Source organism: Pinus tabuliformis, chromosome 2_2 (genome assembly GCF_031772625.1).
Source record: "Pinus tabuliformis cultivar Carrire ecotype Pingquan chromosome 2_2, CPIR1, whole genome shotgun sequence".
In the NCBI taxonomy this organism is placed as follows: domain Eukaryota; kingdom Viridiplantae; phylum Streptophyta; class Pinopsida; order Pinales; family Pinaceae; genus Pinus; species Pinus tabuliformis.
Genome location: NC_142300.1, coordinates 223,111,166 through 223,127,128, shown reverse-complemented (window position 1 = coordinate 223,127,128; position 15,963 = coordinate 223,111,166).

Genomic DNA, 15,963 nt, shown 5'->3' with positions numbered 1-15,963 from the left:
AAATTGTTGAAAGAGGATATCAATATCCAGCCTCCATTCCCACAGATATTGCAGGAAAGAAATAGTATGAAATCAATGCAAAAGTTGTAAATGCCATCTTGGGAAGTCTGGTTGAGTCTGATTTTGTGAAGGTAATGCAGCTGAACACAACAAAGGGGATGCAGGATAATATTATCTAGAGTTATGAGGGCGACACCAAGGTAAAAAGTGCTAAACTCCAAACATTCAGAATACATTATGAGACACTGAAAATGCATGATGATGAAAGCATTGCAACATTTTTTCTTAGAGTAGATGAAATTGTTAATTCCATGAGAAATATTAGTGAAGAAATAAAAGATGCTACTATTGTTGAAAATATTTTGAGATCACTAACTTCGAAGTTCGATTCCAAAGTCTCCGCTATTAAAGAAATGCAGGATCTGAAAAGTCTCACACTTGATCAACTCCATGGAATACTGACAGCATTTGAGATGAGGAAAGGTGGTCCTTTAGACATAAGAGAAGTGGAATGAAGAACTATTTAAAGCATTTGAAGATGTAACACCACCTCCAAGATCTACCACATGTCACCTTAAGGAAGTGGAATTGGTGGAACATCACATACAGTCATCCAACATCATCAATAGACCCCTCAAGAGACAAGTCAGCCACTCAAACAACCTGTCCCTGGGTCCCACTGCTATTCTTTAGCTCTTAGCCCTCATTCGCACTCATACTATGGGCAGGGGAGTGAGCAACAACTCAAAGTCACTCTCACAAGCCTGCCTTCCAGCGACTATGGTCCAGAATTTCCATTTTTGTGCTAGCGACTCTAGGATTTGTGCCACTTTTTTAACCCAGAATCCCAACCTCCACCCAAAACTTGTTGTAACTTTCAGAAATCATTAACTAAACAATAACAATTCTGATCAATCAAAACCACCCTCAGGACTAAGCCTAAGCATCCCCAACAGGGACTCACATTATGTCAAACACTTGGCATCAATGCAACCTATAGGTCTAGGATACAAGACAAAGTATAAATGACTGAAACAACTTACGAAACATCATCAGGAGGATCACCTCCTTCTCCATTGAACTACTAGATCATAAATTAGGTCTTGTATCCATCCATTTAACAGTTACAAGAAAATACATGAAATAACCATGACATAAACCAGTCACATAACCATGCTTATAACCAACAGTAAACCATGTAAATAGCAGAGATAGGATATCGATTAAATCCATATATAAATTAGTGCAAAAGTAAGAGAACTTATCTTTTATTAATCATACGCAAATCTGACAAAGTTCGGGACTTCCACGTACCACCCGACCTGTTGACGATCCTGGACCTGCCAACATGTCAAGTGGATCTCCCTAGTAAGAAGTCCCAATTAGACCTCAGACTGTTTGGTGCAGGAGTCCCAGTATTGGGTCGTATGGTACTTCCTTGACCACGATTTCGCACAGAGGCAAGTAAGATAACTCTGTTGGTAGTAAGGATGTGACTGTTGCAGTGAGTCAAGGAAGGTGCATGAGAGGTTCTAACACATGTGGGTTGAGATGAGTGCACCCCTTGGCAACCTGTAACAGTACTTGGATGGGAAGGGAACACATGAGCGAAGATGCATCACAAGCTGGAAAGCAAGTCAGCCGACAATCCAAAGTGATGGTTAAACCAACAACACATATGCAACAAGATTCATACAATTGCATACAAAATAGTTCATACACAACTACGTAAGTTAAACAACATACATTGCTACAACAACTGGAATAGTCCAACTACAATAACAACATATGCATGAAAACGTGTTGGCTTTGTTTTATTAAGAAGTGTAAGTTCCAGTCATACAATACATCCATGTAAACCCGCTAGCTCCAACAGTGGAACGTTACAGCCACATCTGCCTGCTCCTCCAAAGAGATGTACTAGCTCTGTGCAGTGGAGAAGCCAAGGCACGTTACAATACTCTCCAAACTTTCTCCAAGATATTCTTATCGGAAGCTTGGTTGACCAAAAGCCTATACAATGAGTTATGAGGGACTATTTATAGCAAAGGGTGGGGTGGCCATTAACATTCCCCTTTGTGACCATTCAACTACCCTCATGACTCTTCACCTACTCTATGACTGTTACATCCAACTATTGACACTTGACTTACACTTGACATGACTTAACATTACAATGCACATGTACCCATATGAACAAAATGGCTTGAGCAAGTCAAGCTAGACATCACTCTGACTTAGACAACCATGGAAGTCCAACTCCTCAACATCCTCATGCTGATCAATAGTAACATATTGATGCCAAGATCTGTACTCCTTGATGGTGTCCGTGTGTTCTTCGGTGACATCCGTCTGAAACCAAACTCTTGCCTCCATAACATCCGAGTACACTGCTCGGGCTCCTTTGTCCAACTCGTCTAAATGCATGCGCATCATTGTCTTCAATGTGGTCGGACCAACAACATACTTGTGAATGATGTTTGCATTGATGGGCAAGTCTAGGCTGGTGGCAATGCGCATTAACTCGTTGAAGTACGAGTCAAGCTCGAGTCAGACCTGTTTCTTTGTCTTCGCCTGGATGAGAGTCCCAAGTGATGGGATTGCATGTGTGCACACCACAACATCCATACTCTTAAATACTCGTGCATGGGAAGCCTGTATACTAGTGATGAACTGCGGGAGCTCTTCATAATTCCGGATTTGACTCCGGATACGTGCTTTTAGCTCGACCACATTGACCCTCATCATCTTAGGCAAGTGAAGTGGGGCTCCATTGTATTTCATCGTCCATGTTTGCATGTCATCAACAACAGCATGCAAGTTCATAAAAATACATGCTCTTCTAGCACATCGTTTTTGCCATCCATTGAAATAGATGATTGCCTTGTGCACGGTACCAAACTTGGAGTACAATGATCACATAACTATGTCAAGGGACAATACTTCATTTAGTATTTCCTTCTTCAGTTCAGCTCGGGTGAACATTGTCACCAAGTATCCTCCTTGCTTGGCTGTTTGTAGTTCCTTTTCCATTCGCTCATTCTCATCTATTAGGAAGCGAACACTTGAGCTAGTGGCTTCGGCATACACTCTAGTTGCATCAACCAAGGCAGCTAGATGTTTGCGCACATAAGTCATGATCACTCGTTCCTCAATTTGCTCAGGAGACGTATGATCCTCTAGATCTGACACTGTGTGAGACTGCACAACTCTATGTTGGGATTCATCAAACGAGATGTTATGCATTTCTTCTTCCGGTTGATCACCAAGGATCTCAGTGCCTCCTTATTCATTCAATATTTTCTCATCATCTGGATGCATTGAAGTGGGTGAGTTGACCTCTTTGTGGTGAGGCATTAGGTTGGTGTCATGTTCCAACTCATGTTGCTCCATCTCTGCATCCAACTGTTGAAGTGCTTGTTCTATCTCATGAGCGAAGTCTTGCCCCTGTGATGGTTCACCATGTTCGCCTAATGCCAGTTGTTCAGATGAATCAACTACTTGTATGGGCATTGCTTCGTCTGTTTGCACATGTTGCACCCCCTTCTATATATGTTATTGTTGCGCTTCCCTCTCCTGTTTGCGCAGCTCTTGTTCCTTTCGGAGTTGATCCCTCAACTCATGCAACTCCTTCTCTGCTTCTTCCATTCTCTTATTATCCCTCTGCCTTCGCGCGATTCGCTTGTCGCACTACTGCCTCTTTACCTCTATAGCCACAGTTGCTTTCTCTACAAGTGGGTATGCTCAAAACTTGCAGCTTTAACATAGTTACCGATCAAACGGGAACTATTACCTCAAAATGGGTACTCGAGCCCAAAAATCCCAAAAAAACATGAAAAAACAACCCAAAAATAAAAAGTGTTGATTCTGCATCACCATTTTTTTCATAGTAAATTTTCAATATTTTTTAAAAATAACAGTAAAAAACAATAAAAGCCATTTTCTTTGGTGCAAAAAACACCTTGAAATCAAAAAGTGTTGATGCTGAAATAACGTTTTTTTATGGTACATTTTCAACATTTTTTAATAATGATGTTAAAAACAAAATATCGTGACTCTAAAAAACTTTAAATTTCCAATGATTTTCAAGCATGACATTAACAATAAAATATCACGTCTTTGAAAACCCTTAAAATTCCAACGATTTTTAAGCATGACATTAAATTTAAAATATCATTTCTTTGAAAAACCTTAAAATTCCAACAATTTTCAAGCATGATGCTAAGAAAAAATATTTATAATTATTTTCAACCATAACATTAAAGATAAAATTTCACGACTTAGAAAAACATTAAAATATTGACAATTTTTCAACCATGGAATTAAAACCAAATTTTATGACTACAAAACAATCTTAAACTTTCAAAATATTTCAAGCATGACATTATGGAAAAATTGTAGAATTTCCCACAAATTCTCTACAAATCTACCTCTGAGATCTATGTAGAAATTCTGACTGTAGATTAACTCGATAATGCAATATACCAAAGCAAAATACTATAATCTATTTCTACTATCAAACTTGCGGAAGCTTAAAGATCTAGCTGAATCAGAACTGAACACATATAACCATAACAAGAAGAATCAATACACATGAAACACAGAAAATACTCAGGGGAAAGCCTCAGCTAAAAACCCCACTATCTGTATTATCATACAAGGTGGAAATACATCAAGATTACACAAATCTTTATCTCTCACAGTTGGCCAGCTCTCAGTACAATCCTCTTGGATGCTCACAGGCAAACAGGAAAACAAGGCTTCTCACAAACCTTCTCCTCTGCCCTCCAAGCCTCCTATTTCCTTGCGTTGTTCCTCTGGGATGATTCACCTTCAACCAAGTGGAACATTGCTCTTACACATTGTAAAACTGCGCAATCCTCAAGGAACCTTATTCCTTCTGCATGGATGAGTTTCCTTTATAGGAAAATTCCTCCAACTAATACTACAATTTCCCTGTCTTTAATCTCAACTGGGTCTTTGTCTGAACTGACATGCATGAGTTATTTATGAGAGAATATTCAGTTATTTGGAGAACACTAGTTGCATGCATGCATGCATTAACTGACTGAACTCACAATTAGTTCCTCAAACTGTTTGGAACTAATTTAACTGGACTTAGCTCAGTTAACTGAGCTAACTAATTACAACTCAAATACAACTCATCCATATCTCTTTAATTAAGTGATAACTTCCTTAATTTAAGGGATAACTGTTGCATGACTTCACAAAGACTTCTAACTTGAATTTCTCCAACTAATTAACTCACGATGAGTTAATTAATTATTTTTCAAACAGCTGGTGAGACTAAATTCGGATTTTAATTCAAGGACAAATTAAAATTGGAATATACCCTGAAATGATATCTATAGCAATTCTATTTTTAGCATTTATATTTTTAGCATTTCTTGTTGCTATTTTCAACACTCCCTCTCAACAAGAAAGGAATTCAACTCGATCTCGATCCTGAACCTTTGGAATGTCCTACATGCAACACTTCCCTCAAGTGTTGTGCTCCAACAACTCTAGAAACAAAAAGATATCCAACCTGAATCAGAATGATGCCTCCGTTATCAAAGTCTCTGATTGTTATTGCCTCTGTCAACTAAAAACTCTGCACCTCTGTGCTCTTCATTATCTGACTGCTTTGGCCTCTGTCACTTTGATCTCTGACTTCATCAATCCCACTTATTCCTCCTGCTACTATGTATTTTGGGATCCCGTAGCAAGGTACAATCCATGAGATAAAACCTCTCAATAGACCCTGCCCAATTTCAGTCTTCTTGAGGCTATCACTTCATATCGCCCCACCTCACACCTGGAGGTATGGCTGCATGTGATCCTCTACTGACTTAGCTTGCAATTTCCCCCTACTAGAGGTCTCTGCATGAGTGGATGCTTCCACTCATTCTCCTCTCAGCATCTCTAATTGTGGCTCCTCCACAATTGTCTGAGACTTCTTTTGGGGTTGCATGTTGAGAGGTAATGTACTCTCCCTCTCAACCACCAAGTCTCTAATATTGGTCATGCTCCTCAAGGCTTTGCATGCATCTTGAACCTCAAGAGCATACAGGTTCTATACTCGTGGACTGATCTGTTTCACCTGTTCTGTGGTGATGTGTCTAAGGAAAACCTTCCCCTTACTGAAGACAACATCGTAGCCTTTGTCCTTCAACATCGCGATCGATACCAAGTTCTTCTTCAGTCCAATCACATACTTCACATCTATCAAGGTGATAGAAGCTCCATGATCCCTCTGAAAAGCAACCGTGCCCACCCCTGAAACACTATACCTTCATCATCACCCATCTCTATGAGTATCTGATGTCTTTCTCCTCCAAGGTACTGAATAAACTTTTATTGTCAGTAATGTGGAATGAGGCTCCACTGTCAAGAAACCAACCACAACCCATCATTGAAGACACCATGCATGTGATGAGAGTGAAGTCCATCTCAAACTGAGAGGCCAATGCCTCACCTTCAGATCCTTCCAAGGATCCCTTCTTGGACTTCTTCGATGGGCAATTAGTCGCATAATGACCCATCTCATGACAATTAAAGCATCTCACTTTAGATTTTTCACCCTTCTTCCCTCCATGAGAAGAACTCGATTTGGGATGAGAATCCTTCTCCTTCCCTTTCCTTGCCTTACTCGCTAAGGCCAGATTTTCTTCATCCTCCTTGGATGAAGAACCATCTCGTGTGCTCCTCTTGATCTCCTCCTACATCAGATCCGACCATAGTTGTTCCCAATCCGATAGTTTCTCTCTTCTATTCACTGAGTCCTGGTAGCTATGCCAGCTCTTAGGAAGACCGAGGAGAGCAAGACTCACCATATCATCATCGGCTGTTGTGATTCCTACACTTCCAAGCTCATCTCTGCAGGTGGTGAGCTTGTTCAGATATGTAGAAATCGTGTCGCCCTTTCCACACTTGATTTTCCGAATCTTGTCCTTGAGCGCCAGCTTCCTCTGGCCATTGTTGTTCTGATATTGGTCCTTCAATGTCTTCCACATTGAAAACGGAGTCTCCTTCCCATGGAGACTCAAGACAATATGGTCTCGAACTCCCTCTATAAGAATCCTTCTCGCTCTTGCCACACATTTCTTCCATTTCACCAATTCTTGGGCATTAGCTGTTGTTGGCTTGGGGACTTCTTGATCAATGAAATCCTTCAAACCATTGTCTTGTAATACCGCTTCCATGCGATCCTTCCATGCTATGTAATTGGAGCTGCCATCCAGGGCATACTCGAGTCTCAAGCCATTGAAAGCTATTGGTGAACTTTGAGATGTGATAAGAAATCGATTTTGTACCTGCAATCAAGAACTTCAAAATTCAAACTTATCCCTTCTCAATATGTTGCTCACAGCTCTGATCACCTTTACTCCGATACTGTGTAGAATTTCCTGCAAATTCTCTACAAATCTACCTCTAAGATCTATGTAGAAAATCTTACTATAGATTAACTCGATAATGCAATATACCAAAGAAAAATACTATAATCTACTTCTACTATCAAACTTGTGGAAGCTTAGAGATCGAGTTGAATCAGAGCTGAACACCTATAACCATAAGAAGTAGAATCAATACACATGAAACACGGAAAATACTCAGGGGAAAGCCTCAGCTAAAAACCCCACTATCTGTATTATCATACAAGATGGGAATACTTCAATATTACACAAAGCTTTAGCTCTCACAGCTATCCAGCTCTCAGTACAATCCTCCTGGATGCTCACAGGCAAACAAGGCTTCTCACAAACCTTCTCCTCTGCCTTCCAAGCCTCCTATTTCCTTGCGTTGTTCCTATGGGATGATTCACCTTCAACCAATTGGAACACTACTCATCCACACTGTAAAACTGTGCAATCCTCAAGGAACCTTATTCCTTCTGCATGGATGATTTTCCTTTATAGGAAAATTCCTCCAACTGATACTACAATGTCCCTGTCTCTAATCTCAATTGGGTCTTTGTCTAAACTGACATGCATGAGTTATTTATGAGAGAATATTCAGTTATCTGGAGAACACTAGTTGTATGCATGCATGCATTAACTGACTGAACTCACAATTAGTTCCTCAAACTATTTGGAACTAATTTAACTAGACTTAACTTAGTTAACTGAGCTAACTAATTACAACTCAAATACAACTCATCCTTATCTCCTTAATTAAGGGATAACTTCCTTAAATTAAGGGATAACTGTTGCATGACTTCACAAAGACTTCTAGCTTGAATTTCTCCTACTAATTAACTCTCGATGAATTAATTAATTATTTTTCAAACAGCTGGTGAGACTAAATTCAAATTTTAATTCTCAATTTTAATTCAAGGACAAATTAAAATTGGAATATATCATAAAATGCTATCTATAGCAATGCTATTTTTAGCATTTCTTGTTTCTATTTTCAACAAAAATTTTATGACTAAAAAACTTTAAAAATGAACACCTTAATGAAAGAGTTATTATACCAAGAGTAGAAGCGGAAGGTGTTGGAGAAAAAATGGTCTGCAACTTGAACTAGGGTTGAAGTCGGAACTAGGGTTTTGACTTTGGCAACCATAGCGGGACACGCAAGGGGGAGTGCTGCTCCCTCCTACATTCAGGTAGTTACAGATGGAAGTAAGGACATGGAAAAGCAACATTTTAAAAAACCTCTGGAGAAGGTATCAGAGGCAAGAATCAAAGGAACATTGGGAAGAAACGGACTTCAAGAACACGAAGGGGATCAACCGAAAACAAATAAGGAGAAGGAGAATGGAGGCAGCAGTGGAAAACCTAACTCCATAAGGACAACTGGGGTCTGCAAACCCAAGTCAAGCATTATTCCCTGGGTCATATTGAGCGATCCAGTGCTTCAAGCACATAGGGATCATATGACGGAACATGAAATCATATGAAAATTTATGGGGTTATGGCTGACAGAGAGGGTGTTACTCACCTGGATAAGGAGCCATTGGAAGCCAAAGGGGGAAATACATCTACATCTAGGTTCTAAGGGCTTCTTCACAGTGGTGTTCATGAGCCTAGAGGATAAAGATAGAGTTTTCAAGGGAGGACCATATTTCTACGTTGTGGCAGGGCTCTATATGCGGCCATGGATGATGAACTTTGTCCTGGAACATGAAACATTCACATCGGTATTTGTATGGATTAGACTATACTCCCTTCCTTTGGATTATCGGCTACCAAAATCTCTAAAAACAATAGGCAACAAGCTGGGGAACTTCCTAAAAATCTCAGAGGCGACTCTAAAAGGAAGATATGCCTCCTTTGCCCGAATATGTGGGGAAATGGACTTATCTGGAGCCCTTCCGGAACTGATAATTTTAGAAGTATATGATGAAGAATGGGTGCAGAATGTGGACTACGAGCACATCCCATTTAGGTGCCACAAATGCCATGAACATGGGCATTTATTCAGAGACTGCCCAGCAAACAATATGGAAGGAAATGCGAAAACTACTGAGGATAAAAATCACGAGGGTTTTACCAAGGTTGGGAGCAAAGGGAAAGGTGGTAAATTCCCACAAAATAATATGAATGAGGATAAACATTCAAGACACAATCATTTCAAGATCCTAGAGGAAGAAGAGGGGAACAAGGAAACAGTCCAGGATATGGAGAACATAAACAATGAGAAGGAAAAGGAAGCTGACATGGAGGATATCATAGTAAACAACCAACAAAAGGATGATCTACCAAGTTGTATGGAGATAAGTAGGGACCATGAGATGACTCCAAGTGAAGCGGGAATGGAGGACCATGAACTACAGGAGATTCTAGATAGGGAAAATCTAGATCTAGAAAAATTTCTGGAACAAGGGACGACCATAGGAGTAGATTCCCTGCCAAAAGAGGATTATGACAGGGTGCAACAAATCTTTCTATGGAGATCATAATCGAAGGGAATTGGAGTCAAAAGAAATCATGAAATCCAAGAGCATAGTGGGGTCAAAATGATGGAGAATGTACAGGCACAATCTCCAAAGAACTCAGGTAGGAAAAGAGGAAGAAAAAGACAAAATGAGCTACTGAACGAATGTGGGAAACTACTGATTAACTCAGGTAAGATGAAAGATCTTACCAGTTATTCCTTTACTAACCTTTCTTAATGAAGCTCACAACCTGGAATATTAGAGGCATAGGAAATAGAAGGAAACAAAGGAATCTCAGTAATAGAATTAAAGAAGAAAAACCAGATATGGTTTTTATTCAGGAGACAAAATGTTTGATGGACAAGATTAGAAAAATTCATAATAAGTGGCTAATCAAGTATGAGTATCTAGAGGTTAAAGCAAGCAACTCGGCGGGGGGGATTCTCACGCTATGGGATCCACAGAAATTTGGAATCCTGGATGCTGAAGCATCCAGGAACTATCTTTCTTTGGTTTGTCAACCTGTAGGTGATAAGGAAATATACATGATCACAAATGTTTATGGACCTCAAAAGCTAGCAGACAAACTCAAGCTTCTCATCTCCCTTGAGGATCTAAGGGCAAGACACCCCAACATGCCCTGGATCGTTGCTGGAGATTTCAATATGATAAGATCTCTCTCAGAGAAAAAAGGTGGCATTAGACAGTTAGGAAGAGACTCCATGGCCTTCCAGAACTTCATAATGAACATGGGGCTTGTGGACACTAAAACAATAAATGGAACCTTCACCTGGAACAACAAGAGGGGAGGGGCTTCTCAAGTTGCCTCCAAACTAGATAGATTTATTATTTCAGAGGACCTCCTTCTCATAGGCCCTACCATGACAGCTTCTATTCTGCCCTTTGGAGGATCGGATCACTGCCCTGTACAGCTAGAAGCCACCTTTATCGGCACACTAAGAAACAGACCTTCCAGGTTCGAAAATTCCTGGCTCTCTCACCCTACATTCACTAGTAATATTGACAAATGGTGGAGAGAGGATTTGAACATTCAAGGCACTAGAATGTTCATGCTCCAATAGAAACTCAAACACATCAAATCCAAACTTAAAGATTGGAACAAAAAAGAATTTGGTGATATCTTCAAAGCCAAAAGAGAAGCTGAGCAGAAGCTCCAGGAGATCAATCAGATCAGCATCACATATGGCTTTACCGAGGAGTGACAAAAGCTAACTGACTCTTTGCAGGGAGAATGGGAAGAGCGATGCTTGCAAGAGGAAATATTCTAGAGACAGAAATCAAGGATACAGTGGATTAGAGAGGGAGAAAGGAATACAAAATTCTTTCACAAATCCACCATGGCTCACAGGGCACATAACAGAATCACAAAGCTCAAAGATTCTCAAGGGATAGAGCTTGTCTCTCACAATGATATGGAATGGTCCTTGTACAACACTTCCTCAGTATAGCAGAGGAACCTCTGGAGGATAGATCCAGGTTCATTGACCAATTCACTCAGTATATCCCTCAGCTGGTCACCAGAGAGGACAACCACAATCTTAACAGGCCAGTGTCGGAAGAGGAGGTCAGTGGAGTGATTAATGAAATGCAAAATGGAAAAGCCCCAGGCCCGGATGGGTTCAATGTAGACTTCTTCAAAGCCTGCTGGGAAACAGTCAAACAGGATATCCTTGAGGTTGTGGAAGACTCAAGAAAATCCAAAAAGGTTTTGAAGGCTCTTAATGCTTCCTTCATTGCTTTGATCCCAAAACAGGAAAATGCCATGACTCCAAATGGCTTCAGACCCATAGCCTTATGTAATGTGGTGTACAAAATTATTTCCAAAGTGATAGCTAATAGACTCAAGCCCCTTCTACCATCTCTCATCTCGGAGGAGCAAACGAGCTATGTGGAAGGAAGACAAATCCTCAACAACATCATCCAAGCTCATGAGGTGGTACACTCTCTCAAAAGCAACAAACAAGTTGGCATGATCATTCAGTTGGACCTAGCGAAAGCCTATGACAAGCTAAGTTGGTCTTATATAAGAGCAGTTCTAAAAGCGTATGGCTTCGACCAAAATTGGATAACATGGGTTATGTCACTTCTCACCACGACTAGTTTTTCCATACTGCTTAATGGAGCTCCTTCAAGAACCTTCACACCCTCCAGAGGTCTCAGACAGGGATATCTGCTCTCTCCTTTCCTCTTTGTTCTCATGATGGAAGGGCTAGGTAGAGCGATCAAAATGGCAAATGTTGAAGGTCGGATCCAGGGTATCAAGCTCGCCTTGGATGGAGTAGCAAATAGTCATCAACAATTTTTGGATGACACTACGCTGCAGGGCATACCCACAGTCAGGGAAGCCAAATAAATAAAACACATCTTAAATGACTTTGCTATGGCAGCAGGGACAGAGGTAAGCCTCAAAAAATAAAAAGTTTTTTTTCTTTAACACTAACATTGCCATTCAGAGAAATATTACCAGAATTCTTGGGTTTCAAAGGGAACAGCTACCTTCCAAGTATCTAGGCATACCCCTTACTGATAAACGTCTAAGCAAGAAAGTGTGGGAGCCAATAATAAACAAACTTTAGGACAAGGTCAGAAAATGGACATGCAGGTCACTTAATTTGGCAGGGCACCTTGTGCTCACACATGTGGTTTTGCAGGCAATTCCCATTTTCATGTTCTCGGCTCTAAATGTATTAAGCAGCAGATCAAGAGCATACAAAGGGATTTTCTGTGGGGCAGAGGAGAAGAGAAGAAGAAGTGGGCTTTAGTTGTCTAGGATAAAATATGCAAGCCCAAAAGCCATGGTGGCTTGGGGCTGCATGACCCTGACACCCTCAGTAGAGTTGCGGGAGCAAAACTTTGGTGGAGATGGATTAAGGAGTCGACAGCTCCCTAGGCTAAGCTTTGGAAACAAAAATATGCCAAGTATTGGCAGGAGAAGGATCACATCAGAATGTCAGGGCAAATCAGGGGCTCCCATATTTGGAACCTTGCCTGGGAAAATAAAAGTATTGTTTAGCAACATAGCTTCTGGGAAATTCGAGCAGGGAAACTAGCATGATTTTGGGAGGACTCCTTCACCTATCGTTGTGCTACATTTCGTCATCTTGTTGCACCTCACCGTCTTGCACCATGTTGCACCCATCATCACTATGTTGCATCTCATCATGCTTCATTAATCATGATTGTACCCATCATTGTACTGCATTATGTGCCATTGTTGCACCATGTTGCCATACTGACTTATGCATTGGTTGCATCTTGCTTGCTTGTTGTCCCTAGCTTGCATGTTGTCCCAATCATGCTTTTTTTTTCCTTTGCATTCTTTTTGTTGCATGCTAGTTCGACAGTTCCGACTTTTGCCCTCTGTGTCAGCTTTCCTGGTTGTTCCGACTGTTCCCGGCAATTCCAGCTATTCCCGGCAGTTCTGACAGTTCTGGAAATTCCAACTATTCCCGGCAGTTCCGGCAATTCCGACTTCTTCCCTCTGGATTAGGGCAGCGTTATCCCTTAGGATCTCTCCTCCTACTAAAACCCAAAGACAAGTAGAGAGGAAGAGATCCCAAGTGTGTTGAAATGACTTGAAGTCAACCTTTATTTATACTAAAACGTTGAGCATAAGTGGGGTTTATTTGGTTGTTGGTTGACCTTGACGAATTGTCCCATAACACAAATAAATTCATATCTCCATGAATACTTATCGGAATCAGATGATCTTTAGATCAATCATACACCTCTCGATGAGAGGGATCCAAGAAAAATATCAGCTTCCATTAATGAGATGACCCACATGGAGTTTGGCCCTAGTTTCCAATTTCAACAGGTTTGGTCATTAATATTCTGCCAATTATAGTCTATGCTTTTATTCTTACTTACTTTACCCCCTTAATTTACTAGCCTATACCCTATTTCCTTTCTCTTCATACATACACCCCTTCATATATGTTCCCATCCCATATACATTTGCATACCCCCCCCCCTTTCATTATAAACCTATTCTGTAATTCTACTACTATATTCCTACATTCACCATCATTGTACACCCATGCCAAGTCAAGCAAGCGCTAAAGGACACATCATCACTACAGGAGACCTTAGATCGATCCACAACAAAGACAGTGACACATAGAACAGAGATACAACCATTGTAAACTAGTGTTGCGCAACCCTTGTTTTCATTTCCCAGTGCTGCACAAATACTCTGTTTTAGCCATCCTTTTACAGATCAGTTTCCCATTATATGGAGGTGAATTTTGGGAAACGCCAAGACATTTTTCTCAAGGACAGGTCAAACAACAATAACCTCTTCCATTTTTTGCACAGGTGTCATTTTTCAGACTATGTAAATTGCATGTTTTAGCCATTGTTTTGCAGAGGATTTTCTAAGGAAATGGGGAAGAATTTGAAGAAACTAAGAAAGGTTTTTCTTCACAACAAATGCATCTACAAAAACCTATCTCATATTTTACACGTGTAATACTATTTTGGAGTTACAGGTGTTACTTGGAGACCCATTTTTACAATTTCTTGCAGCCAAAATTATGAAGTTCTCTAAAATTCAATTTGTGAATTCAAATTTTTGAAAGGTTTGAGACATCAAATGGGTCCTAGTACAACTCATCGAATTTCGACCTTGATATTGTGATGCTAGAGATAATGATAAAATTAATGGATAGGCCATTAGCTAGGAGATAGGATAAAGTACTTTGTGTTTTTTTTAAGGATAAAAACTGCAGTTTCTATGTTAGCTTTGTTTAGTTTTTATTGTTCAAAAAAACATGAAGTTACTAAGTTAGTTTGATTTGATCCACTCAGTAGATAAGTGATGCAATTTATCTGGTCATATGGGCCTGTTGTGTTGAAAATGTATTTAACACCACCAAAACTAATGAAGAAGATTGATCGGTAAATACAAGAGACAAAATTTAGTGTATGTTGTGATATTTTTTAGTGATTAATGAAGAAGACCAGAGTTATTTCTTTCAAGGATTCCTGTGTCAACTTATGTTGGTGATGTGTTTTCCTCTGTTCTTATATGTCCTTTTTCTTTCAGTTAATGATACTCCATTTCTTTCAGTTATTCATAAATTGATTCTCTCTATTATTTGAAAGAGGTTAATGAAAACAGATATCATCTCAAATAATATTCATGTTATTCATCTGAAAATAAGTATAAAATTCATCCCTAGATGCTTTATGACTAGTGTATTGTAATATTGTTTTCCTCCACCATATACTACGACTGATTTTAAAGATCTAAGGTGTTGGCTATCTTTCCCTTAGTAAAGAACTTCTCACTGTCCCATTTTAATCACTAAGATTTTCTAAACAAGGATTCGCAATGCATGTCTCTGTCACTTTGTCATTAAACTTTTAAAAACATAAAACAAATTCATTTCTCATGTGCTTAAGAGCTAGCCTAAAATCTGAAAAACTCAGTTGTTTAATTGACTGAAAGACCCTATAAAGAGAGCCCTCTCTAGACCAGAAGGGCTTGATTCTGGTCCAAAAGAGGTTTGTGGTACCTCTGGGATTTCTCTCCCCAACTTGGATAAATTTACGGAGTGCTAACATAGTGGTGTCGTTGTCGAGGAGCGAACAATTTCATATTCCTTGGGAAAGATCATCATAGTTTAGATCTAATTGCTGATGGTGGACAACATTCTAACACATAAAAAAGGTTGAACCATTCACCTGGTGACTCCAAATTAAGTTTCAATATGATCTGAAGACTCCACTGGCAGCAGGATCTAAGAATCAAAATGGGTTCAATTGCAAGAACAAATGTAGGGTATGCTCCCATGGATAGATCTCATATTCCTGGCTTTCCAAATTCAATGCCTCGTGTCGATTGATCAACTTATCTCCCAATATTCAAAGATGAGGATGGAGAGGACGTTGCTCTACGTCTCGTTAAATTTTACATGCATGTACACAAGTTGAGGGTTCAACTTCCTGAAGATTGTATGATGAAGATGTTCATGGCAACCTTGGAAGGAAAAGAACGGACTTAATATGAAGGTTTTCCATCTGCTAGTATTTATTCTCTTAAAGATTTTCATTCA